Here is a 10492-nt window from a genome sequence, read left to right on the forward strand (position 1 = left end):
GTCCTCTTCAACAAGGCACTGGTCTCCTCCTGCTGGTCTGCACTTCGGACGATCTTTTCCCTCAGCAGGTCGCGCTCGGCCCGGAGCCTCTCATTGCCCTCCCTTAGTTGCCGAATGACGCTGTTAGCCTGTTCAAACGAGGCTTTCATGTCGTCCTGCAACCTCGCCCAGCCGGAGATCTGATCCATCTGGCTATGGACGATCGCATGCATGCGCCTGTAACAGTCGTTGCCTGCCCGCGAGAAATTTTCCCAGGCCGCCGCGGCGCGGCGGGACATCTCTGCTGCATTTGCGGCACAACAGGACATCTCTGCTGCTTCTGCAGCGCGGCCGAACCAGTCTGCTGCATCGACGGTGCGGCGGGACCTCTGTGCTGCTTCAGCGGCGCGGTGGGACCTCTGTGCTGCTACTTCCGCGCGGCGGGACATGTCGGCTGCTTTCATAGCGAGGCGGGACATCTCTCGTGCTTCCGCTTCCATGCTCGCCTCTCCCTGGTGGCAATCTCTCGACCCAGAACTCACGCTGGCCATGGCAGACGCAAGGGAAGGATGCTGAATGACTTGTTTGTTTTTGTGGATGAGGAGTTGAGGAGGAATGTGCAGTCATCTTGGCATACTAGTATTTATAACCGAGTACTAATACACTCCTAAGTGGGAAACCGTTTAGGTTGTGCTCGGTGTGAAAAGGTTTGCAATTCAATATAGCGTGGTACTAATACGCTCCTAAGTGGGAAACCGTTTATGTTGTGATCGGTGTGAACATGCTTGCAATTCAATATAGCATGGAGTAATTTGGAATGTGACGAGACGCAAGCTCAAAATTTATTGACGGTTCTAGTTTCGAAGTGCGGCACTATTCCCGGATGGCGTTACGTGGGCACGTGTTCTCGGCCGTGGTGTAGCATATGCCATGGTACTAGTTCTTTTTCTACTGCTGTGTACGTGCAATAACTCGCACCGTCATATACATATCTTACGGTTAATGGGGCGTTTGATAGGAATAGCCGCGTGGCGAGCTATAGGCTAGTCTTTTTCAGATGCATTAAACCTATCTCTCGGGACTTCTCGCACGCACCATCGTGCCACCCACAAAAACTTGTACTCTAAGTTTAGTACGTTATACAGGAAGAGAAGAGGTACACGCACGCACTCGTCCTCTCACACACGTGTTTGTTTTTTCTCCAAAAGGAGGATGATGACCCCCGGCCTCTGCATCTAGGAGTCACACACGCATCTGTAGCTACGAATTTTAGTGTTCTCAACCATCTGATTGGCTCTATCATGGATGTACCTATATACTAAAACATGTCTAGATACATCTATATTTTGAGAAATGGAAGGCATGTATTGTGGAACGGAGGGAGTGCTTGTCATCAAAATGGATAAAAAGGGACGTATCTAGAACTAAAATACGTCTACATACATCTCCTTTTATCCATTTTGATGACAAGTAGTACTTCTTACCCAAAGGAATTTTATATCCAACAGACACAAAATATCCGTTCGACTGTTGGAAATTACTGATTGAATGTCGAAGTAATTGCTGCATCACCACCAAAACCCACCATTTATTAAGCTAAAGTAGACCGAGGTAATCCCTATATTAGCATATTACTAAGATAAACAGAAGGCACTGTAGAAACATTTAGGACGTGAGCTTGTCAACCTGAATGTGGAGGGACACCAGCTTAGCCCCGACCAGCAGCTTGGGCGGAACTATGAAGAAGGTCAGATCCAGCACGTCGACATCGCTGGGATCCTTGCTACTTGTCACCTCCATTTCCACCTTGACGGTGTCGCTCGTGCCTTTGGGCTCCCCCGGCGGGCCGATCGCCCACAACTTGGCCACGTAGTGCGGCAGTGGGGACGCCCCCGCTCTAATGTAGATGACCGACACGGCAATAGGCGCGCCAATGTCGAGCACGCCGCCGACCAAGAAAAACACGCGGGCGTCCTCCTCCGCAAACAGCAAGAGTCGTGGGTCCGATAGTGGCACTTGCAGCTGGAGCACCTTGCCATATTGGATCCTGTGCACGGTCATGGGATGCGCGGTGCTGATGTGGTGCTAGAGCGCCGGCGGCGGTCCTTCGTAGCCGTAGACGAGAACGGGGCATTTCCAGGGTGCGAGCGGACACACGCTCTGGTGATCGGTGAGCTTGTGGTAAGTGACGTAGAGCCCATAGCCTTTGTGCGGGCACTCCACCCTCACCGACGAAAGGACGGTGTCCACCGCCGTGTTCCGCACGTTGAAGCCACCGCCGCGCTCGCACTTCTGGCAATGCCTCTGGTTCCCGGGGCGGTCGACGCGGCAGTCCGCGCAGGCCAGGTGCCCTCCCTTTCACTACAGAAATCAATCGAATAACACATCAATCAAGAAACCTGCTGAAAGTGCAACTATCCCTAGGTGGTTTTGGTAATTCATAACAACATATAGCTCATTGAGCTAATGTTATTCCAAGACTATTATTTCAGGAAAGCTCAATGAATGGCATGGCATGGATGATGAAAGTGGATCCCTCAAAATACTAATGACAAAGGATTGGCTCAAGCTCAAAAGCTCAAGACTCTTCATTTTATATTTTAGTGATCCAAGATCACATTGAGTCTATAGGAAAAGCCAATACTATCAAGGAGGGATGAGGTGTTGCTTAATGAGCCTCTTGCTTCATGTGCTTAGTGATATGCTCCAAAACCCTCAGCTACTTTCTCACATCCACAGATGACCTAAACCTTAAGCCAAAATCGGTCACACCAATTATTTCTATCCGGCGCCACCGAGTTCATATGTCATAGCCACTGCCACAAACCCTAGGAAAATCGGTCCTACCGATAGGGATCTCGGTCTCACTGAGATGGGATTGTAATCTCTCTGTTTCCCTTCGTAACGTTTCGGTCTAACCGAAGTGAGCGATCGGTCCCACCGAGATTGCAATGTAAATTGTCTGTTCCCCTTTTGTAACATTTCGGTCTCACCGAAAAGAGCAAATCGGTCCCACCGAGTTTACTTGACCAACTCTCTGGAAAGCTTATTACCAAAATCGGTCTCACCGAGATTGTGTAATCGGTCTTACCGAGATTACGTTATGCCCTAAACCTAACCATATCGGTCCTACCGAGTTGCATGTCGGTCCCACCGAAAATCCTAACGGTCACTAGGTTTACTAAATCGGTCCGACCGAGTCTGTTGAATCAGTCCCACCGAGTTTGGTAAATTGTGTGTAATGGTTAGATTTTGTGTGGAGGCTATATATACCCCTCCACCTCCTCTTCATTCGTGGAGAGAGCCATCAGAACAAACCTACACTTCCAAATTACCATTTCTGAGAGAGAACCACCTACTCATGTGTTGAGGCCAAGATATTCCATTCCTACCATATGAATCTTGATCTCTAGCCTTCCCCAAGTTGCTTTCCACTCAAATCTTCTTTCCACCAGAAACAAATCCTATGAGAGAGAGTTGAGTGTTGGGGAGACTATCATTTGAAGCACAAGAGCAAGGAGTTCATCATCAACGCACCATTTGTTACTTCTTGGAGAGTGGTGTCTCCTAGATTGGCTAGGTGTCACTTGGGAGCCTCCGACAAGATTGTGGAGTTGAACCAAGAATTTTGTAAGGGCAAGGAGATCGCCTACTTTGTGAAGATCTACCGCTAGTGAGGCAAGTACTTCGTGGGCGACGGCCATGGTGGGATAGACAAGGTTGCTTCTTCATTGACCCTTCGTGGGTGGAGCCCTCCGTGGACTCGCACAACCGTTACCCTTCGTGGGTTGAAGTCTCCATCAACGTGGATGTACGATAGCACCACCTATAGGAACCATGCCAAAAACATCCGTGTCTCCAATTGCGTTTGAATCCTCCAAACCCTTCCCTTTACTTTCTTTCAAGTTGCATGCTTTAATTTCCGCTACCTATATACTCTTTGCATGCTTGCTTGAATTGTGTGATGATTGCTTGACTTGTCCTAAGATAGCTAAAATTTGCCAAACTCTAAAATTGGGAAAGGTTAAGTTTTTAATTGGTCAAGTAGTCTAATCACCCCCCTCTAGACATACTTCAAGGTCCTACACCTGCACCTTGCTCAATGAGCCGAACGGACGAGGTGTATTCGTACCTCATACACTGGAGGCGTCAAGGGGCGGAGGCACAAGGGGCAGTGGAGCATGGTGAGGTCCATCGAGACCTTAGAGAGCTCCATCGTCGGGTCCTGTTCGGTCTGCATGATCTTTCCCTCCTCGTGCACAACCATCTCTCGCTTGGGCCAAGGCATTACAAAGCTTTACCATCACATATTTTATACTACTTCAAGGTGCATTAAATCAACACATGCAAGTATCAAAAGGAGAGTCACGACATGCATGCATGCGTTGTAATTAATGCATCGGTAAATGCAAATTAATGAAATATATTGAGTGCAGTGCTTTGATGTGTCGCGTCAACTTGTACATCAATGAGAAGTTTGATTATCCTCTCCCTTGCGGACTTAACTGCACCTGCCTTTGGCTGTATGACAGGTTGGCCACCCACCTGTCGGGCCCACTTGTCACACACACAAAGGCAGGAGCATCCCTCCCTTGCCCATGAGCATGGTGGCTGGCAAGACTAGGAGAAGCTTTCGCTACACGCTCTCCCTCCCGCACGTGGTGGACATGCAGTAGTTCAATCGATGTCAGATGGCCAGAAGCGTACTGTAGTACTCCTCCAGTGCAGTAGTACTCCATCATTGTTCGACTTCCCAAAGAGGCGAAGAGCCAAGCACAGCCCGGACGCTCATGTGGCAGTTTCATGTGTAGAGTAGTATAGGATAGCGTGTACCATGCCTGTAAGCTTAAAATCGTTGGGGTCGGCTCCATGCTATGTGGCCGTCTTGAAGTTTTAAAAAAATAATAAAATAGTCTTCTGGCCCTACCTGTCACCCTGGTGATTGTAGTTTGCACGCTCATCTGGTCAAGACATGAATATATATTTTTTAGTTTGTGGTGGGTAAATGTTAGAGGTTGCAGCAAATATATTGTACACTGCGGGTCTTTCAGGCAAGTTTAGAGGCAAGCATGTGGGGCCAGTGCTATGATGTGTCGCGTAAACTCGTACAACGAGGAGAAGCTTGATTTTACTACTACACGCCTTCTCCCTCGCCCATGCGCGTGGTTTCTCGCAAATGAGGACATGCTTTTGCTTAGTAGTACTTCCACAGCAAGCTATCCCTCCTGCTCGCGGTGGACGGACATGCAGCAGTGGATTCGACACTCTAGAAGCAGTAGTAGTAACATTATTGTTTGTCTTCTCGAAGAGGCAAAGAGCCAAGTTCAACCCAAACGTGGCAGTTGCGAATATTGGAGCACGCATATAGCCAGGCTCTTGCACGAGACAAAATTGCGATCTGAGCCCACTATTGTACTAGTACGTACAACTACTTGCTAGTATAGCCCTGTAAACCAGAAAGGAGTATTTGCCCTTCTAGAGATTTCAACAAGTGACTAGACTACACCGAGACAGAGTACATATGGAGCAAAATGAGTGAATCTGCACCGTAAATAAATACGTAGTTCTATCGTTTTCCTCTCCGAGGTGCTTAATATTGAGTATACTAACTAGTCTCTTTTTGACACACATTTATGTTTTTTGACACAGTACAGATGCAAGCGCTCATATACACACGCATGCACTCACCCCTATGAACACACACACGCACGATGAAGGAAATATGCCGTAGAGGCAATAATAAAGTTATTATTTATTTCCTCATATCATGATAAATGTTTATTATTCATGCTAGAATTGTATTACCCGGAAACATGATACATGTGTGAATACATAGACAAACATAATGTCACTAGTATGCCTCTACTTGACTAGCTCATTAATCAAAGATGGTTATGTTTCCTAACCATAGACATGTGTTGTCATTTGATTAACGGGATCACATCATTAGGAGAATGATGTGATTGACTTGACCCATTCTGTTAGCCTAGCACTTGATCGTTTAGTATGTTGCTATTGCTTTCTTCATGACTTATACAAAGTTCCTACAACTATGAGATTATGCAACTCCCGTTTACCGGAGGAACACTTTGTGTGCTACCAAACGTCACAACATAACTGGGTGATTATAAAGGTGCTCTACAGGTGTCTCCGAAGGTACATGTTGGGTTGGCGTAATTCGAGATTAGGTTTTGTCACTCCGATTATCGGAGAGGTATCTCTGGGCCCTCTCTGTAATACACATCACTTAAGCCTTGCAAGCATTGTAACTAATGAGTTAGTTATGGGATGATGTATTACGGAACGAGTAAAGAGACTTGCCGGTAACGAGATTGAACTAGGTATTGGATACCGACGATCAAATCTCGGGCAAGTAACATACCGATGACAAAGGGAACAATGTATGTTGTTATGCGGTTTGACCGATAAAGATCTTCATAGAATATGTAGGAGCCAATATGAACATCCAGGTTCCACTATTGGTTATTGACCGGAAACAGTTCTAGGTCATGTCTACATAGTTCTCGAACCCGTAGGGTCCGCACGCTTAACGTTACGATGACAGTTTTATTATGAGTTTATAATTTTTGATGTACTGAAGGTTGTTCGGAGTCCCGGATGTGATCACGGACATGAGGAGGAGTCTCGAAATGATCGAGACATAAAGATCGATATATTGGACGACTATATTTGGACACCGGAAGTGTTCCGGGTCATTTCGGAGAAAACCGGAGTGCCAGAGGGTTACCGGAACCCCCCCGGGAGAAGTAATGGGCCTTATGGGCTTTAGTGGAGAGAGCGACGGGCAGCCAGCATGGGCCGCGCGCCCTCCCCCTCTGGTCCGAATTGGACTAGGAGAGGGTGGGCGGCGCCCCCCTCTTTCCCTCTCCCTCTCCCCCTTCCTTTCTCCCTCCTAGTAGGAGTAGGAAAGAGGGAGTCCTACTCCTACTAGGAGGGGGACTCCTCCTCCCTGGTGCGCCCACAAGGGCCGGCCGGCCTCCCCCCTTGCTCCTTTATATACGGGGGCAGGGGGGCACCCTAGGACACACAAGTTGATCATCGTGATCGTTCCTTAGCCGTGTGCGGTGCCCCCCTCCACCATATTCCACCTCGGTCATATCGTCTCGGAGTTTAGGCAAAGCCCTGCGTCGGTAGAACATCATCGTCGTCACCACGCCGTCGTGTTGATGGAACTTATCCCCGACACCCTGCTGGATCGGAGTCCGGGGATCGTCATCGAGCTGAACGTGTGCAGAACACGGAGGTGCCGTACGTTCGGTGCTTGGATCGGTTGGATCATGAAGACGTACGACTACATCAACCGTGTTGTCATAACGCTTCCACTTACGGTCTACAAGGGTACGTGGACAACACTCTCCCCTCTCGTTGCTATGCATCACCATGATCTTGCGTGTGCGTAGGAATTTTTTTGAAATTACTACGTTCCCCAACAGTGGCATCCGAGCCTGATTTTATGCGTTGATGTTATATGCACGAGTAGAACACAAGTGAGTTGTGGGCGATACAAGTCATACTGCTTACCAGCATGTCATACTTTGGTTCGGCGGTATTGTTGGATGAAGCGGCCCGGACCGACAATACGTGTACGCTTACGCGAGACTGGTTCTACCGACGTGCTATGCACACAGGTGGCTGGCGGGTGTCAGTTTCTCCAACTTTAGTTGAACCGAGTATGGCTACGCCCGGTCCTTGCGAAGGTTAAAACAACACTAACTTGACGAACTATCGTTGTGGTTATTGATGCGTAGGTAAGAATGGTTCTTGCTCAGCCCGTAGAAGCCACGTAAAATTTGCAACAACAATGTAGAGGATGTCTAACTTGTTTTTGCAGGGCATGTTGTGATGTGATATGGTCAAGACGTGATGCTATATTTTATTGTATGAGATGATCATGTTTTGTAACCGAGCTATCGGCAACTAGCAGGAGCCATATGGTTGTTGCTTTATTGTATGAAATGCAAACGCCCTGTAATTGCTTCACTTTATCACTAAGCGGTAGCGATAGTCGTAGAAGCAATAGTTGGCGAGACGACAATGATGCTACGATGGAGATCAAGGTGTCGCGCCGGTGACGATGGTGATCATGACCGTGCTTCGGAGACGGAGATCACAAGCACAAGATGATGATGGCCATATCATATCACTTATATTTATTGCATGTGATGTTTATCCTTTATGCATCTTATCTTGCTTTGATTGACGGTAGCATTTTAAGATGATCTCTCACTAAATTATCAAGAAGTGTTCTCCCTGAGTATGCACCGTTGCCAAAGTTCGTCGTGCCCAGACACCACGTGATGATCAGGTGTGATAAGCTCAACGTCCATCTACAACGGGTGCAAGCCAGTTTTGCACACGTAGAATACTTAGGTTAAACTTGACGAGCCTAGCATATGCAGATATGGCCTCAGAACACGGAGACCGAAAGGTCGAGCGTGAATCATATAGTAGATATGATCAACATAGTGATGTTCACCAGTGAAAACTACTCCATCTCACGTGATGATCGGTTATGGTTTAGTTGATTTGGATCACGTGATCACTTAGATGACTAGAGAGATGTCTGTCTAAGTGGGAGTTCTTAAGTAATATGATTAATTGAACTTAAATTTATCATGAACTTAGTACTTGATAGTATTTTCCTTATCTATGTTTGTTGTAGATATATGGCTCGTGTTGTTGTTTCGTTGAATTTTAATGCGTTCCTTGAGAAAGAAAAGTTGAAAGATGATGGTAGCAATTACACGGACTGGGTCCGTAACTTGAGGATTATCCTCATTGCTGCACAGAAGAATTATGTCCTGGAAGCACCGCTGGGTGCCAGGCCTGCTGCAGGAGCAACGCCAGATGTTATGAACGTTTGGCAGAGCAAAGCTGATGACTACTCAATAGTTCAGTGTGCCATGCTTTACGGCTTAGAAACGGGTCTTCAACGACGTTTTGAACGTCATGGAGCATATTAGATGTTCCAGGAGTTGAAGTTAATATTTCAAGCAAATGCCCGGATTGAGAGATATGAAGTCTCCAATAAGTTCTATAGCTGCAAGATGGAGGAGTATAGTTCTGTCAGTGAGCATATACTCAAAATGTCTGGGTATAATAATCACTTGATTCAACTGGGAGTTAATCTTCCGGATGATAGCGTCATTGACAGAATTCTCCAATCACTTCCACCAAGCTACAAGAGCTTCGTGATGAACTATAATATGCAAGGGATGAACAAGACAATTCCCGAGCTCTTCGCAATGCTAAAAGCTGCGGAGGTAGAAATCAAGAAGGAGCATCAAGTGTTGATGGTCAATAAGACCACTAGTTTCAAGAAAAAGGGCAAAGGGAAGAAAAAGGGGAACTTCAAGAAGAACAGCAAACAAGTTGCTGCTCAAGAGAAGAAATCCAAGTCTGGACCTAAGCCTGAAACTGAGTGCTTCTACTGCAAGCAAGCTGGTCACTGGAAGCGGAACTGCCCCAAGTATTTGGCGGATAAGAAGGATGGCAAGGTGAACAAAGGTATATGTGATATACATGTTATTGATGTGTACCTTACTAGAGCTCGCAGTAGCACCTGGGTATTTGACACTGGTTCTGTTGCTAATATTTGCAACTCGAAACAGGGACTACGGAATAAGCGAACACTGGCCAAGGACGAGGTGACGATGCACGTGGGAAACGGTTCCAAAGTTGATGTGATCGCGGTCGGCACGCTACCTCTACATCTACCTTCGGGATTAGTTTTAGACCTAAATAATAGTTATTTGGTGCCAGCGTTGAGCATGAACATTATATCTGGATCTTGTTTGATGCGAGACGGATATTGATTTAAATCAGAGAATAATGGTTGTTCTATTTATATGAGTAATATCTTTTATGGTCATGCACCCTTAAAGAGTGGTCTATTTTTGATGAATCTCGATAGTAGTAATACACATATTCATAATGTTGAAGCCAAAAGATGCAGAGTTGATAATGATAGTGCAACTTATTGGTGGCACTGCCGTTTAGGGCATATCGGTGTAAAATGCATGAAGAAACTCCATACTAATGGACTTTTGGAACCACTTGATTATGAATCACTTGGTACTTACGAACCATGCCTCATGGGCAAGATGACTAAAACGCCGTTCTCCAGTACTATGGAGAGAGCAACAGATTTGTTGGAAATCATACATACAGATGTATGTGGTCCGATGAATGTTGAGGCTCGTGGCGGATATCGTTATTTTCTCACCTTCACAGATGATTTAAGCAGATACGGGTATATCTATCGGCGTTCTGGGAACGGGGGTCCCCAGACTTGCCTGCCTGCGGCCTGCGGCGTGGTTCAAGGGAGGCCCGGCACGGCCCATCTTCATCAACACAAGCTCAAGACCCTCGCGAGGGGCCAAGCCTCGCGGGCGGACGACAAGGAGCTTCCTCAGGCGCGGCCTCGTCAGGCTGGCTCACGAGGAGGCGGAGAGATCAAGGCGGGGCACCTCGCAAGGTGCCCATGACACAA

The sequence above is a fragment of the Triticum aestivum genome, chromosome 3B (genome assembly GCF_018294505.1).
Source record: "Triticum aestivum cultivar Chinese Spring chromosome 3B, IWGSC CS RefSeq v2.1, whole genome shotgun sequence".
Classification (NCBI taxonomy): Eukaryota; Viridiplantae; Streptophyta; class Magnoliopsida; order Poales; family Poaceae; genus Triticum; species Triticum aestivum.